The sequence below is a fragment of the Ambystoma mexicanum genome, chromosome 4p (genome assembly GCF_040938575.1).
Source record: "Ambystoma mexicanum isolate Mex_15411 chromosome 4p, UKY_AmexF1_1, whole genome shotgun sequence".
Classification (NCBI taxonomy): Eukaryota; Metazoa; Chordata; class Amphibia; order Caudata; family Ambystomatidae; genus Ambystoma; species Ambystoma mexicanum.
In genome coordinates this window covers 984,646,851-984,662,779 of record NC_090927.1, presented here as the reverse complement: position 1 = coordinate 984,662,779, position 15,929 = coordinate 984,646,851, and the positions used below count along the sequence as shown (strand labels likewise).

Sequence of the window (15,929 nt, the reverse complement as noted above, 5' to 3'; positions counted from 1 at the left end):
TAGAAATAGATAAAAAGTGAAGAGCCACTTACTTCTGATAACTGTTTGAGGAGGTCCCAGTAAGGGACGGAATGTGTGGCATCATGTTGTTTTGTGGATTCTACTCCATACCATCATATGTTATTTGATCGGATGGAAATTGTTGTGGAATAAAATAATTGTATCGCATGTGCCCAGGCCTTTCTTTCAAGCTCGTCCGGTTGCTACATATAAGTGGCAATGCCGTATGTGTCTTCTTTGTTGCTATATAAATATAAGAAACTACTCAACAAAAACCCGGTTGTTGGCAGCACTAACCACAAAAATGGTACAATGTTATCACTTAAGGTTAAACAAAGAAGGATGCCACGGTTCCATCCACTTCTCGGGGCACAGCTGTGTTTGCCAAATGATAGAATAGTGAAATTCATCTGGGTTTAAGGAATATCAACAAATATTTAAATCAACTTTGGGGAAATTCCTTAGAACTAAATCTATAGTCATTGTGGGTACACTGAAAACCTGTCTGGATTTTTAATATTCAGTGATTGGACAAGCTCAGGCATGTTAAGGGAGCGCTCATTTTACTGATGAACAGTGAACAATTCTGTCACAATAGGTAACATTTTACAATCGAATAGGGTGAACAGCCTCATCAATATCCCATTGGTTTAAGGAATTAAGAAATAAAGGAAAAGATATACAAATATTTATTTTGAAAGAAAATACCAACGATTAAAGTATCAAAACAAATACTGAAATGACTTTGTATTCATTCATATTGTAGCTGGCACACATAATTGTCATTAACAGAGGCTGCTGCCAATTTGCTGTAATTAAAATGCCCATCTGCTAATGTAGCTGAATGGCACCCCATCACGGCATAGGCATTCCTTGTTTAAGAGCTATCTCCAGGCGACAAACATGCCCACGTCCAATAAATGTTGCCATTTTTACATGTTAGAGGTCTCCATTTAGAAAGCACAGCCAAATCGATGAACGTGGCTCCTTCTTTGAGTCTCTTCTTGCTATATTAGAACAAACAGTTCTTGTCAAGTGCCAGAAATTCATATTTCTATCTTTACTCTTCCAAACAATTAAAGACATGCCTTGGAGGCTTTATGAGGGAATGCTGTTTTGAACTTAGCACTATTGGACCAGGAAACATGAGACCAGCCATCGAACAAAGTGGGACCCATTTGTACAAAAACTATAAACATATTGTGCTCTCACCATGTAGACAAAAAATATTTGGGTCCGATTATTTTCTACTCCTGCAATTGAGGAGATGCCCTTGAGCACCTCATATTTGCACCTATTTGCTATTGTCTGATTCAGAAAGCCTACGACTGGAGGAACGCTAGAGATGCTGCGGGCATCCCGGAGATGACCATGAGAAAATCTCTGTAAATCACATTTGTACAGGAGCGTCTCAGAAATGCTCCTGGCGTTGCCAGATTTGCTCCACTTTTAGGCTTTGTGAATCATGTTTAAGGAAGCAGGTTCAAATCAAGTGCATCCTCTCGCTTGCACCACTTTAAGTCTTTGAAAACCAGGCCCAATGTTCACATGTGGTTTGAGCTTTAGATTGAGTAAGGCAATTGCAATGAGATTAACAACAAGTAGAAGCTAAATCTTCTGTCTAGTCGGGTGAGCATCAATATTGTGAAATGTTCAGATGGCAAAACAGATTTATTTTATTTATTTATTTCATTTGTTACACCCCCAGACCCTGGGGTATCACGGCATGGTTACAGACATTTTAGAAAATATTGAGACAATATTGATAATCATAGAAATTGGTTATACATAACATACATAACAGTGTGGTGTTTTATGGACAGTAGGCATCATTATAGTAATAGTGATTAGCTATCGTGCTACTATAGATTAAACAACCATGTTTTCATCTGATCAGATCATCTGGCAACACACAGAGGGTGATGCACAATGAAAGGTGCTCCCACCAGCTGGGTCTCAAGATGATAGGCTAAGCTGCAATCAAAGACATATATTGTTGGAAGGGGGAAAAGTCAACTCTAGCAAAAATGTAATGCCACTTGCAGTAGGGTTACAGCCATTATATCACCCAGTCAGGCTCCCATGCCCAGGTATTGCCATCATTTGTTAAGTACAGTCTCAAAAGGCATGTTCCTGCCACAATAAACTGGCCTATGCCATGATCCAGCCTAATATGTCCAGATCTGTATGAATGTGCCCAGGTTCTGCTGCATATGCTAGATATGATGTCACATGCTTGGTACAGCATCACATACACAGCTACACCCTTTTATATGGCAGATTGTGTCATTATATTGTGATTGTCCCTGGGAAAATAACAAGTTAGAAAACTTTCCATTTCTCTCAATACAGAGGCGCTAAAGGGCCCAATTTATTAGAATGCAGCCTGCCTCCCTCACAGCAGAAGCCCCTCCGAAAAGACTTCACATACAGGAATCCATCTTCCTCATATAATACAGAAGTCCCGCCAGGGCAACATGGCCAAGATTACACTCAGTCTCATTCAATATACATGCACCAAAATAATATATGTCCCACTGTGCACTGGATCTGCAAAAGTGCACAGACCATGGAAGAGTACATGTCTCAAAGTGGAGCTTCTATCGTGCAGTGCTTTTGCCACAGCTGTGCGTTGCATTACAAAATGCACTCTGTCTTGCGCAGTACAGATGACAACACACGACTCGCGTCTCGGAATGTAATAGGCCTCATTTCCAACATATTGTTGCACAGGACTTTTACTGTTTTTTCAAAATATACTATGCTTCACTCAGTGCAGAAAACCCCCACATAACTACTGGGCCCATTATGCACTCACCTCACCCTGTGCAAATGCCCCCACTGGACGGCATTCTCCCAGAGTAATAATTACTCCCCATTCCCATTTGGGCTCAATGGGAATGGGGAGGCGGGATGCACCGGTGCCATTCAGGAATGGTGCTGGTGCATCCGACATGGTCTGCTCGCGGGTGCAGGTCCACCCGGCAGGTCAGACCTGGCGGGCGAAAAGGCACACGGGAGCTGAACTCGTAGTTTGCTGGTCTGGTAACAACGGTATCAGCAAGCTTACCGGTAGCATTGTTACCAGACCAGCAAACTTGCAATGAGGCCCAATGGCATTTTTCCCATTTTTATTTGTCATTGTTACAAGAGTGTTAGTATTTTGATGCAGGTCATTTTGCTTATGTTTAAAGCACAGCTGTGCTCCAGTTGAAACATGTGATATGTGGGTTTATACATTTAACAGGCAAATGACTTAGCTTGTTGAGCTACATTTAAAATACATGTTGATGGTGCAAACTGGGTTTTCTTTTGTACTTGGCAACATTTCTCACATAATTTGCGGAAATAAATACCTGTCTTTTTCTGGCGTTTTGTCATGTGCAGTTCAGTGAAATGTACTTGGCCAATGCCCTTAGTGAAACTTGCACCGTTTGTCTGGTTTTGCCTTTTGCATAAGAAGGTATCTATCTGCCTTCACAGGCATGACACTTCCTCATGGCAGCTGAATAACATGTACCACACGTGAAAGAAGCGTGGCAACATTTCGGCACCTTGTGCCTTGATTCAGCCAGTCTCAATTTCTATGAAGTTGTCCTAAGACACACAGGGCTAGATGCTGAGAATGTGCCCTGTCCCACTGTACACTAAGGCCACCACATGGCTACATGTCAAAAACATGTACATGTATCACCCCAAACAGAGCCCAAAGAGCACTACAAGCTCCAGAATGCACCCTGTCACACTGTACACTAAAGCCACTGCATGACTACATGTCAGAACATGTACATGTATCACTCCAAACATAGCCCAAAAGGCACTACAGGCTCCAGAATGTACCCTGTCCCACTGTACACTAAGGCCACCACATGACTACATGTCACAAAATGTGTACATGTATCACTCCAAACAGGGCCCAAAGGGCACTACAAGTTCCAGAATGCACCCAGTCTCTCTAACTGCAGAGGTCCCTACCTGACTTATTGTCCAAGATCATACTCCACCCCGATCAGGGCGGATGCCCTTAAGGGACAGGACACCACACTTGATACATCTTTCATTCTATGGTGTCATGAGCCTGCCTTTTAGCCTATTTTGATGTGTTTGTATGGATTAGAGCATCTCTTGTGGGAAGTAAAGTTCACTTAAAGCAGACATAATAATAAAAATAACAATAATAATAATAATAATAATAATAATGTTCTGTTTTAGCACAGTTTAACTCCTGCTTTTTAATGATAGTCAATGTATCGATCACGAAAGGATGAAAGGCTGAGTCGAACTGCAGGTTGCATGCAGATGTCCGTGGATAAGGCTTAACTCACAGGGCTATCTTAGCAGCTCGTGCAGATGGGTTCATCGGCGGTTCGGGGAATTGATATAAAGATGTTAGAAGATTTATTAGCTACTTTACAAAGGAACATTAAAGAGACGTCCACTTTTTATTCCCAGACTGCTACCACTTACAGTACTGCTTCTTCACAAGAAAGTCTGATCGCCATATATCACATTGCTGCTATGCTGGGGCTATCTGCTTTCAGGTGGACCCCTCAAACCTTACTCTCATCCTCTCCATCAAACACGTCACACTAAGCTACACCGCTTAGGAGTATCTCAAGTAGGCCCCGGGCCCATCCCAGCAGTGAACTAAAGCTCTTCTGGGGCGCTCTAAATTCAGTCTCTGGCCTTCATTACGGTTTTGCTGGTCCGGAAAAAATGCTGGTAATTCCGGCACAGCATTTTTTCCAGACATCCAAAACACAAGTTTGCCGGTGGGGGCCACGGATCTCCCGGCAGGCCTGACCTGCCGGTAAATCAGGCCACTACCGGCAAAGAAACGCCTGAATCACCGGCACCGGTGCTACCGGTGCCGGTGATTCAGGCAATCCCATCTCAAGACTCCATTGGAATGGGAACTTACTGGCTCTCCACCACCCATAATATCCCAGTAATACCGAGATATCGGGCGGTGGTGATGGTGAGGGCCGTTTGCCGATATCCCGCCGGTAATACCAGATGGATACCGGCAAACTCTTAGTTAGGGCCTATGTATTTGAGAATTGTTTGAAGGGCAAAAGCTTGTTGGTGTGCAGTGACAAGTCTCTACCAAGGGAGAGTGGGGTACACCGCCTCAGGTGCTGCATAATTTAGCGCTTGGTGGGAAGCTGCCCCAATGGTCTTCCCACCACTTACGCTTAGAGCTAAGCAGGGAACTACATCACACACCCTCTTGGTTAATGCTGTGCGATTCAAGTGCCTTCAGAAAATTGATTATGAAATCTGTCAAAAACCGGAATTCTGTATGAAGAAACAGTGCCAAGACCGTTTAACAAAGCCATTCCTCGTGGAATGAGGGGCACAGCTGCAGACCTCGCCTCCTCATACTCAGGGCTGGACTGGGAACTAAAAGAGGCCCTGAAAATAATTACTGGGGACCAAAAAAGGCCCTGGATATAAAGTTAAAAGTGGCCCCATATGACACATTTTAAGCAAGCCCAATGCTTTTCCTATGAGAACATTTGGAAATATCACACAAAAGAGGCCAAGGGTGCAGAGGCCAACTGGGAAATCTCCAGAGTTCCCTATAGGCCAGTCCACCCCTGCTCATACTCAGCAAATGTTCATCACCATCTTTCTTGAGCTACGCCTGGTTAAATGTTTTCACCCCAAAACTCTGTGTCGGGATATTTTATGTATAGCAGCATAACATCGAGCTGCGTCTTTCCTCGCGAGAATCTTGTGCCTCCAGCCCCCAGCAGCAGGACCTCCCAGATCTTGTGCATAATAATACATGTGTATCACAAGGTGCAAGGAAGGCGGGCAGCCGGAGGAGGACATGGCGGCCCCCTCCCACAGGCTTCGCCGCCTGCACATGAAATGCCCGGAAAGTCTTCATCCAATACCCTCGAGGCTAATCATGTTCACATGCATGGGACCCATTCTCACAGCCTTGCTGCAGGCCAAATAATTATGTTGAAGGCCAGCAGCAATATTAGTTTTGAGGAAGATTAGCGCCCAGGGGGTTTTCCTGTTAAAACGTTACCATGAAACACAGGCTTCCCTGTGAAGCAATATTGCATTTTACAGTAAGATCCCACCCACTGTGAGCGGGGTGAGCTCATAAACAAAGAGCAATGTATGCACTTTTCTACATTGTGTGTCTTCTCCTGTCAGCGACTGTGTAATGTCTTCTGGAATATTCTGCTCTGGTGACAGCCCATTCTGAGTTCCACTCTGCAGCGTGCATCAGCGTGCATGACACCCAGGGTGGGCTCATAAACAAAAGATAATGTATGGACTTTTCCACATCCTATCGCCGACTGTGTAATGTCTTCTGGAATATTCTGCTCTGGTGGCAGCCCATTCTGAGTTCCACTCTGCAGCGTGCATCAGCGTGCATGACACCCAGGGTGGGCTCATAAACAAAAGATAATGTATGGACTTTTCCACATCCTGTCGCCGACTGTGTAATGTCTTCTGGAATATTCTGCTCTGGTGGCAGCCCATTCTCAGTTCCACTCTGCAGTGTGCAACCAAGGGTGTTTCTAGGTCAGGAATAGGTCCGGGGCTATGCTAATGACTCGGGGCTAGCTAGCCTTTTGGTTGTAGCTCCTGGATTTCTATCCGGGGCTCCAACCAAAAGACCCGGGCTATAGACCCCTCAGCTCCCCCTTCCCGCTTGCAACGCCTCTGCGTGCAACACTCATGGACATGAACAAAGGTAAATGGGCCTCATTACAAGTTTGCCGGTATCCTGGTGGTATTACCGCAAGGATATTTGGCAAATGAAATTGCTGTTACCGGCACCTGGTCTGCCAGAATTACCAGCAATTACAAGTGCTGTGAAGGGCAGTAAATTCCCATTCCATGGAGTCTCGTAGGACTTCATGGGGGCATGTTGCCCCTATTACCGGTAACAGTATTACCGTGCCAGTAATACAGGCAGTTTTTTGCCAGTACGGGTCAGTTAAATCCTTCACCCTTACCAGCAAAGTTGTAGTTGGTCGTTCCGATTAAAGTGCCAGTAAACTTTATTACTGGCACTTTTCCACATTGCGTGTCTTCTGTCGCCGACTGTGTAATATCTTCTGGAATATTCTGCTCTGGTGGCAGCCCATTCTGAGTTCCACTCTGCAGCGTGCAACACTCATAGACCTAAACAGAGGATAATGGGCCTCGTTACAAGTTTGGTATTACCACGAGGATACTGGCAAATGGAATTGCTGTTACTGGCACTTGGTCTGCCGGAATTATAGGCAGATTACAAGGGCCGGTAAGGGCAGTAAATCCCCATTCCATGGATTCCTATTGGACTCTATGGGGGCATGTTGCCGCTATTACTGGTAACAGTATTACTGTGCCGGTAATAAAGGCAGTTTTTGCCGGTACGGGTCAGTTTAACCTCCGTTAGCTGGAGGTAAATGCTTCGCACTTACCGGCAAAGTTGTATTTGGTCGATCCGATTAAAGTGCTGGTTAACGTTATTACTGGCACTTTTCCACATTGTGTGTCTTCTCCTTTCGCCAAAAGTGTAATGTCTTCTGGAATATTCTGCTCTGGTGGCAGCCCATTCTGAGTTCCACTCTGCAGCGTGCATCAGCGTGCATGACACCCAGGGTGAGCTCATAAACAAAAGATAGTGTATGGACATTTCCGCATTGTGTGTCTTCTCCTGTCGCTGACTGTGTAATGTCTTCTGGAATATTCTGCTCTGGTGGCAGCCCATTCTCAGTTCCACTCTGCAGTGTGCATGACACCCTCAAAGCATTTTAGTTTTCCTTTGCATCATATTAAGGAAAGGGGGGAAAGAAAATGTAATTGTTTGCTCCTGCAAATTGCAGTAAAGCTCAATTCTCACCTTTTCTGCGAGTGGGGTAACATGTTCAAAAGCCGGGACACATGTGGAGGTCGACCCTTTATAATCCAGGCAAGCTCTGTTTACATCTTCACCACAAAGAGAAGCTTTTATAGATAACTGTGACGCGTTTTTGCAAACTCATATGGGGCATAAATGAAGAAAGACTTTTTGTTAAAGACACGTGCCTCATTACGAGATTGGTGCTAGTCATGGCGCTATTTGCGCCACAACTGCCACCAATAACGGGACCGAGTCCGGTGTGGTATAATGGGGACTTACCGGTCTAGTCCGATTCTGGCGGGACCGGTAAATCCCCATTGCACCAACCATTCCCCATTCCCATTTGTGCCCCCATAGGGCTCAATGGGAATGGGGAGGGCGCAAATAATGGGCTCGCGAATGGCAAGCCCGTTATTTGCACCCTGACCCCTTAGTGGGACCCGTAAGGGACGTGTGGTCCGACCACACGTTCCTTACGGTCCCCGCCAAGGGACCTCGGAATAGGGCGGTAGGGGATTACCGGCACCAGTCTCCTTACCGGTGCCCGGTATCCCCTACCGCCCAACTCGTAATGAGGCCCACACTCTCTATCCCTCCCTATCGCTCCCTCTCCCGTTCACTCCTTGCCAAGCAGCCGAACAAGCTCTGCCCCTGTCATTGTTCTAACCTAAGCCACATTCAGGCAGACATTTGCAGAGCTTTGCCTGGAAATCACTGCCTTTTTTCACATACTTCGCGCTGACAGCGAGCAAAGTGTGCAGAGCAAAGCAAGGGAGTGTGTGAAAATCAACAACAGAATAAAATGGCTGAAAGGAAGAGCATTGCCATGCCGTTTCGAGGAGCGTTGAGTAGGAAACCAAGTGTCATGTACCCGCTCCCCCTGGTTCAAGTAAAACATCCCAGCCTATTGAAAATAGAACTGGCAATGTGTACAAAAAATCTGAGTTTTAAAAAAGCAGCGTAAATGGAATCAAATGAAGTTTAAAATAGTCTTCATTCTAATTATATTATATATTTAATGAACACGTCTAAATGTGCACTTCAAGGGTTGTATTACATAAACGTTGCATTGGTGTGAATTCATTGTGACACGGGATAATATTGCTCTCATGCAAAAAAGTATTATCTCAATGCATTTTTGCACCACGTCAAATGTCGAGGACCAGGGCAAACATTGCATCTTACAAACAGTTACATGCGATTTTATTGAATCCAAAATAACTAATCCCATTATAACTAATACCATAATAACGAATTCCAAAATAAGGTATTCCTTTTTTGCTGTTTTTGGGGGGAGTTCCCCTCCCAACCAAGCCCCCTTATTTTGTTCCTAAAACTTTATCCCCACCCCAAAACCACTATTCGCACTCCCAACCCCCTTTTTAGTTTTTTTCCAAATTCGCTATTTTGGAATTCGTTATTTTCAATTCGTTGTAACAGGATTCGTTATTTTTTGATCTGTAATAATCACTGCATACCCTTGCAAACATATATTGAAAGATTGTTTTTGTTGCAGTAGGGAACTTTTAGTCCAAGGGCTAATTGCAGTTGCAGCGGTGCAAAGTTTCTGTAATGCTGTCCCCAAGGTCCATTACCTGATGGGCGTGTCAGAATAGTATTTAAGTCCCTACTTCATTATGCAAGCTCTTTGCTTTTTGGTCCTCATCCTGGCTTTAGTCCAGATCTCCCAAACTCTGGTTAAGTGGGCAAAAGGCACATTTTTTAAACTAATAAATATAGGAAATGTGCCTGTGGCCTGACTTCTTGGGGACAGCCATTTTAGAGGTGAGTCACAGCTGATGCTCAGCTTTAGATGAACAGACCCATAAAAGGGGATGTGTGTGCCCATCCCCCCATAGAGAAGAATTGGGTGGGAGTTGTAGAATGTACAGTTAATATGTGGAACACACCTGCAACCAAGCAATGCTCACACCAAGCGCACACCGGTGCTTCCCTCATTATCTAGAGGAGGCGCCTCATAGTGAGTCTATGTCACGCCCGCGTGCTCCCATCCAGACAAGGCCTGCAAGATCTCCCCCGGAAAGAACGCAGGGGTCCCTGCCAGGACCTGTGGAGATTCGCTGTATCTCTTGATTACTGTTCTTTAATGATGTTTTATAAAACATTTGAATTGGTATTTTCACCATTCGAGATTGCAAAACGCTTTTGCAAATCAGGCACCTTGTCTTTCGAAATTGAAAATTGGTGCTAATGCTTTTATTAATTATATTCTCTGCTCTGTAAACTAACTGCTGTTGCTAGTTATTTTTCGGGGGAAGTGGTTTATTTTGCTCACATTCCTATTTCCATTGGTTTGAATTATGTGAAAGTATTATTATTTTTTCTTTTGTTGCACTGTTGTGCCACGCCCTCTACCCCTCAGTGTCAGGGCATGCTGTAGAAGTATTTCTAAGAGCCATTTCTAAGCAACCCAAAACTGGCACTCAGACACGTCATGAACGTGGGATGTGCTGCTTTCGTCAATATGGCTTGCTTTTCCATAACCCAGTTTATGGTTGTTGCACTTGGGCTGAGTTCTTCCAATGTTTTGTGTTTGCGGCCTGCTGTTTGGGCAGGAGAATGAGGGTGCGGAGCGTGGATGTTTTTTGATGATGATGGCAGGGTAAGGTTGGTCGTTCCGCCACATTGGCTCATTGCAGCCATGCATTGAAATGACCTGAGCAGCTCCTCCTCCACTAAGGGTGTGTGGGTGGAGTTTAGATCCCATTCATTGCGTGGGACTGGTGGCCCATTCATTTCTAAGTGATCCTTCCCAAGGCTCTGGAAAAGGAGGATGGTTTTAACATGTTTCTTTGGATATCCCTCATACATACACGGTCAGATTCACTGTAAGATTCAACATATGAGTGAGATGTTTTCAGTGAGATCTTCCAGAGGTATGCATGACATATTTTCAGCCCTAGGCATCTATGGTGTTTGCTTTCTTTGCTGAATAAGGTAAACGGGCCAGGTGCACTTTTGAGGAGATCACGCTGCCACCATTGATGCTGGTAAATGTATATGTTAGGGGAGACAGCCCTAGTGAATTGTCAACTCTTTCATGATGCTGTGTATGCCTTTGTTACAGGGACCTGGTCCCTTTAAGACAGGGCTTCCTCCCCTACACGTCACGAGCGGACGTGACGGGGACAGGGAGGAAAGGGAGGAGTTGAGTATCCTCCGGTAACGAAATAAAGAAGGTCAGATTTGATACGAGCTGGTGTGCGTTCTGTTATTGATCCATGACCAAGAGTCTTACAGCCTCATCGCAATCATTTCACCTCCAACCTTACCTGCAGCAGTAGCAGCAAGACCCCCTGGCACTGTAGGTAAACAGTGCGGCACAGGCCGACTAAGCTCAAATATGTGGACCTCTGCATCTCACAAGCAGCCCTGCATCATCCTTCCTGCAGGCCTGCCTGATATGCTGTGGCCTGCAACCATGCACTTCTCCAGCTTTCCATCTCGGATTGCCGACCGCTTCCAATAATGTATCTGTTAATGTACTGCTTAAAAATGCAGGTGCTGTGGGGCAGCTGGCATTGCATTCAAACTGTGGAGGTTCATAATTTGCGGTACCCCTTCTGCAATTAATGATTGCACCTGTGCAACCACACATTCAACATGTTATGGGTTAGTTGGGGTAGCTCAATGTGATACTGCATTAAAGTAATATTTAGTCAAACATGAATTCAGAAACTTCTAATGTATTTGAATGATATGTTTTTCATTAACAAACCATATATTTTCCTTCTTGAGAAGAGTTGGTGCAGAAAATGCCTATATTTCTTAATACTGTATTCAGTATTGGCATCACAAACCTTTTTAATGCGCCTACAAACTGAATTTTAGGGGAGAGACCTAACCCCAGGAGAATACTGCTAATCTAGGCAAGTAGAGATTTCTGGCTACGCGTGTTTCACACTGATGGACTTAATTAATGCCTAACGTTGTTGCTTCTTCAGGACCTGAAACAAACAAAGAAACCCCAATGCACTGGAGCTAATAAAAAAAACACAAGCCAGAATGTATCACTCTGAACTACACAAAGAGGAGAGAGATGGGGTTTATGTAAAGTGTGCCACAGCTGGAAAAACAAATCATGAGAAAATGAAAAAGAACCAAAAGGATGGAGGTCAGGGTGGAACAGAAGTGTATGTGGTCCTCTCCGTTGTTAAAAAGAATACCAGAATGAGGAAATCCCAGCCTTGTCTCCAAGAGGAACATTGAAAAGCATTGATCGAAGGACATCAATATCTTGTGCATCAGGATTTATTACAGAGAACACTGCTATGGGAGTTAGGGAATCCTATCCTTCCAATCAAAGCGGGATATGGGAATTGACGTGTTAGGCAAGTCACTGCTCACAGGAAAGCGAGAATGTTTTTGGGCACAAGGGCTATCCACCTCAGAGCCACCCTACTAGAGCATTGGTTGCACGGCTCTCCACCAGGAATGACAGGGCCGGATTTAGCATTATAACACCCCGAAGGATCATTCTGTCAGAATTGTATCTGTTATGCATCATGGTTGATGCCTCTATTCCTAGACAACAAAGTTATCCTATCACTAAGTGCCCGGGCTACAATGGTCTCACCCTCAGGCTCTCATGCTGCCTCTTTGCTAATGACACATGATCTTCTTGCTTCCAACCTTCAGCCCAGAGATCTCCTAGGATGTGACCCACATTGTCACAATGCCACTGGAAGCTGTATGCAAATAAGCTGCCTTGTAATAAACACATCTAAGACACATAACATATACTCCCCCTCCTCACTGCTCCACAACACGTCTCCCAGATCTTTTTTCCTCCTGATCCTATCATCTCCTCCCTCTTCATCGACACCCGAGGAGATCACCAGGCAAGCAACCAGCATCAACGCCGCTCCAAGATCCATCACTTCTCGCTTCCTCAAAATTGGGGTGATCTGTTCCTGCTACCTATTCCATTCGCCTAAGTTGCTAATTATCACAATCAAACTCACGTGTTATACTACTGTGGTAGCTTCCTTCTCAGGCTCCCATAGTACTCCTTGAGGTGTTTATGGGACCACTGTACTTTCCTAAACCTGCCAAGGCCTACATCTATCTTTGCATACAAGCACTCAGCATAATGCTTCATTGTACACCACATAACACGCTACAGGTTCCTCACCCGCTTTAAGCTCTCACAAACTGCCCCCCCAAACCCATTCCTGTGCACTACACTCTCTCAGAAAATACAGCCCAACATAGTCTAGATCCACACTATTGTGGCTCATGGCTACACTTCACTGTGCATTCACCATATTAAAATACCTAAAGGACCACAACATCAGCACCTACATTTATAGGAAGGATCTTGATGGCAAAAGGTAGGCACATGGGCTGAGTTCAATAGCCTGCAACAAAAGAAATGGCTACCTTTGCCCGACTCCAACCCCAATGGATGAGGCCCATTCAGCACACCCAAAAGACAGTAAAACCATCTGTGAAATCGGCTCCTTATCATCAACGATACATTTGTCCAGGAGTGGGAGAGTTTGCAATGATTTCCTATGTAATTCAGGAGGATAATATAGGCTCTTTGCAGTAAAGGGGTACAAATGTAACCGTTAAATCAACCAGATGTCCTTGTGATTGACTGGGCGTTACCACCCCTACAGACACTGAATCTCACTTGTCAAAGAGATGCTATGTGCCGAGTGACTGCATGACATGTTTTCTGCTGGGGATGTCAAGGAATCGCCGGCTCTTCTCCTGTGAGTTACTCCCATTCCTTATTAGTCCACAGCATGTCTAAAGGAGGTATGCATTTGTTCACATACCTGATCTGCAGAAATACATATTCTCAGTGTGACCATGAGACAAATAGAAGGAGAGATGCATTTCAAAGGGTGTACCGAATAGCATACTTACTATTCAACCGAATTCTGAATAGTTGGTCCAGTAGTCTGCCGAAGCCGATTATAAGGCCGAATAGTTTTTAAAAAAAATAAAACTTGTTCCAAACTCGAAAAATACACTTTTCTTTTTTTTAAAGCACTATTTTAACTTTGTTCCCATGTTTCATTTATTATTTTTCATTTGAATAATCATTTCCTTATTTTAAGCACACAATCCTGAAAAGAACAGTTCAACAAAAAAAAACAGGTACCAAATCTACAGAAATGTATCGCATGTACAAAACCAAAGCTAGGTAAAGTGGGAGCCATCACCAAGCAAAAGTGCTACATTGTAATAAAAAAAATGGATTATGCAATTTGCAGTTGCCATTGCTAATCCATGCATAGACATTTTTTGCAAGTTGCAAAGTAGTTTAGGTGAAAAATGAGTTTCGAACCTTTCTTGCATCTCTCAAAGAAATCTATAAATGGAGTTTGTCCAGTCATGCAGGACACAAGGCGAGGCTATATGAGAACTGAGTGGACTCCATTTCCCACCTACTCCCCCCTTCATCGGCAAAAAGATGGAGAGGACTCGCGCAGAGAGACTGATAGTGTTGCAGCAGGGCTAATCACATGTGGGAAAGTCCGACATGTCACTGAATCTGTCCAAACTCTACAAGCTCTAAGAAGGCCTTTGCCTGAAGGGCAGTCGTTCAATTCTACCAAATGGCAGTCCACTTGCCACCACTCGTTCCGCCACCCTTCCGAATGAATGGCTCGATGAGTTTTCACTTGTTTGGGACTCCGCAACCTTTAATCGCAAAACATCAGCAGACGCAGCGCTTCATAGCTCTGTCCACACAGAAAAGTGCTTTCATCTCCCATACCGTACCTGTTGGGGCAGACTGACCTGTAATGTTTTTCTAAGGGATCTCCCAATAAGTAAGTTCTCCTGAGAGACCAGTATGGGTTTGGAAATGTCGGCAACATTTTGCACTGCCTTCCCTAATTAGCTAGAAGAGGCAGCCCACCTGAAATGCCAACCTGCTTGATGGAATGTAATTTTTTCTTTTCTCATGAGGCGGATTGTATGGTGGTTTTTCTTTTTCCTTTTTTTATTTTCTGTTTTTAAAGGTTTGTAATAAACTGTATGAAAATAATAATAATAATCGGCACAACACCCACTTTTATGCCCTAAAAAACAGGCAAATCTCCCCCGCACCGCCAAAAAAAAAAATGGGTACAGATTTGGCCAACATAAATTGGGGACAACGGACAAATCGGAGCCTGGCCAAAGCTTTAAGGCTGATCGGATCAGCAGTGTCCGTATAGCAGCGCCACAGGAAGAAACTCGAACATTATTACACCTCTTTTTCAGAGGAACATGTAGGCTAGAAATGCATCTTTTAATTTAAAATGTAATGCAATATGTCCTATGTACAGCGCTTTAGATTAAAGCACTATATAAACCCTGGTGCAAAAATGCATTCAAAATGCATGTTTTTTCTCACTGCGGCAACTTTTGCCCTAGTGCTTACACCATGAAAAATGGCACTTGTCACAGTCCAAATGTTTTGGAATATGGCCCGTTGGTTTTTACACTAGGGCAAACTTTGCCCTTTGCCCTAGTGCTAATGCAGTGCAACTTTGCACTTGCACTGGTGCAACAAACTTTCCGTAATGTGGCCCCAGGTGTCCTGCTCCCATCCAATTAGAGTATTCTGAAGCCAGGAATGGGGACAACCACTCGTGCCTTTTCTGTGTATGTGCCAGACAGCTCAGCGTTCTCCCTGCCACTGCTCTCCCTTGGATCTAGGGATCCATGCATGGAAGATAGATGTGCCTGTGGCTTCACCTCCACTCTGGCCAGCACCTCCTGATACCCTTCCCAATAGGCTCCGCTCATGGTCAGAAACTCATTTGCATAATCCCCTTGTAAAGGACCCACAAAAGGGCGCTCCTTTATCAGGGCTGATTGCCCAGTGAAATACAAGGTCCAAAGTCTCGCCATAAGTTCAACACCGGTATACACACACGTTCCACTGTGGGCCAGTATGTCTCCATTCCGCCCAGCTGGAGGTCTACCTCACTTTTACGTCTTTTTCATCCATCTTTCTGCGCTCAACTAGGCAGGTCTGGAAGCCAGCCGCTTGTATCCCTCTGATATACACAGAAAGCAATCTGCTCACACACTATATGCTTTT

General features: G+C 44.5%; 1 protein-coding gene across 5 annotated transcripts in view; it reads right to left on the bottom strand.

Moving 5' to 3' along the window:
- The window catches only part of SCML4 (Scm polycomb group protein like 4), a 752,090-nt gene that overhangs the window by 132,458 nt on the left and 603,703 nt on the right, over positions 1 to 15,929 (bottom strand). The window lies entirely within an intron of this gene.